Source organism: Chrysochloris asiatica, unplaced genomic scaffold, assembly GCF_000296735.1.
Source record: "Chrysochloris asiatica unplaced genomic scaffold, ChrAsi1.0 scaffold00085, whole genome shotgun sequence".
Classification (NCBI taxonomy): domain Eukaryota; kingdom Metazoa; phylum Chordata; class Mammalia; order Afrosoricida; family Chrysochloridae; genus Chrysochloris; species Chrysochloris asiatica.
The window spans coordinates 1,773,029-1,775,081 of NW_006408603.1; the positions used below are offsets into that span (position 1 = coordinate 1,773,029).

The window sequence follows — 2,053 nt, forward strand, 5'->3', positions numbered from 1 at the left end:
ACACATCTAGACAAGATAAAACTATTCAGCTGGGGCTCTACCTTCCCCCACACACTCCGTTTTTTTTTTTCAACATACTGTCATTCTTCACAACAAAGAAAATATCACACAGCTATGCAGGGTTGTTTTGTATGGGGCACAAGAAACATATACCAACAGAAAACATTTCTACAACCCCAAAACAGAGATTACTTACACATATTTGCAAAATTCATTCTTATGGTATTCACGGATTTTGAATCTAAAGTGGCAGCTTACAGAGATGGAAAGGTAAAATAGAGCTTTTTAAAAAAATAATTAGAAAGACAGTAACTTAGCCCTTGATGAAAATATTCAGCAAGAAAGTAGATACACTTGTTTTCCCAGGTGTAACATCACTTACAGTCTCTTTTTGTTTTCTCTCTGCTTATGCTTCATTCTCTTTGTGACACTTTCGTTTGCTTCTCTCCATAGTTCTGTCTGTGCATTTTTTCTCCTCTGTTTTTATCTGTGCCGCAAGTTCTGCTGTCATTTCTTCTACCTTGCTCTTCTTACTGGGGCTTTGTTGCTCTGTTTTCTAATCTCCCTCTGCTTGTAGCTACCGTGACTTCTGTTTTGGCTTCTCCTACTCCTCTCATCCCTGCTGTGGCTTCTGCTACTCCTCTCGTTTCCTTCCAATCCTCTCTTCTTTGGCCTATCATGATGGCTTTTGGACTTTCTGTCATAATCAGAATGACTCCATTTGTGATTCTTCCTAGAACTCTCTTGCTTTAAAAACCTAGGCTTGTCCCTGACTTTTTCCTTGTTACTGTGAGTGCTAGAAGCTTCTTCATAACATTTTCTCTTCTTAGACTTGTCTTTCTCTTCAAAATCACTGCTGTTATACCCTGAACATTGATTTTTCTTCCTTTTCTTCTTTCATATTCTTTTTGTTGTTGTTGTTGTCACATTCACTGCTGCTTTCTGAAGTCTCATTGGAGGAGGAAGAGATGGATGAGGAGGAGGAAGACAAAGATGAGGAGGAGAATGAAGAGAAAGAGGAGGAAGAGGAGGAGAAGGATTTGTTTTTATGTATTTTTGTTTACTTCTGCTCTTCTGAAGCTTTTTATATTTTCTATCTTTTTTCCCTTTCTTCTTTTTATTTTCAAGTCAGTCCAATTTCCTGAGAAGTTTCTGTTTTTGCTTGTTTGTTAATGACTAATTCCACTTCTGGATCTTCTTCACCTTCACTCACAACGTAGTCCTGTGATGGATCATTTGTGGTCAAATTTCTCCCCAGTCATTTCATTTCAGTGCAAACCCACTGTTTCTCATCTCTGCTATTCACTCTGAGGGGTGCAACGATGGCCCTGAGCCATCGGTAGGAACTGAACTTGCATTGATTTCAGAAAGGCCAAACAAAGGGCATTCTCTATCTGTATTGACATGGCCCCATTTGTGACATTTAATGCATCTCTCATTTTGAACCTAGATACCATAGGGCTGATCGCTAATGTTCATGTTGTCTTTGGCATACTTTTCCTGTGGGGCTCCTTTCTGCCATTCAAATTTGTATTCAGTCTCTCCTATTTCTTCTTTCTCTTTAATTTCTTTTTTAGCTCCTGGTGGGGCCTTATACATGAAATTAAGGCCATTCTTTACACGTTAATCTCCCATAAGCAATCTATTATCATATGATTCTTGTTCTTTAAGGTACAGTTGCATTAATTCTTCTTGTTTTTTCTTATCGCATGATATTTTCTGTTCTGCCATCCATACTTTTTTGATATTGGATTTGGAGGCAGGATGAAAGTCTTTCTTGCACATGAAGTTGGCAAAGAACTTCCCCATCTTGGAACCTGAGATGGAAAAGGTAGCCTGTGAACAATGTAAACAAACTTCCCCACACACACTCTTAAACTAAACTCTCTCTTGAAAACTTGTAAGCCAGTCACTTTGTGCCTTTATCACCCCTTCATTTTAGGTTGGCTTTTGAAGGTCTGGTTTGCCCTTGCCAGATGCCTGAGGCCTCCATGAAGTATGCTGTTATTGTTGTTAGGTGCCATTGAGTCAGTACTGACCCATAGCAACCTTA

At 39.0% G+C, this 2,053-nt stretch overlaps 1 pseudogene; it reads right to left on the bottom strand.

Annotated features, from left to right (window-relative positions):
* Positions 1-516: 516 nt before the first annotated feature.
* LOC102837345 lies at positions 517-1,809 on the bottom strand (annotated as a pseudogene).
* Positions 1,810-2,053: the final 244 nt, after the last annotated feature.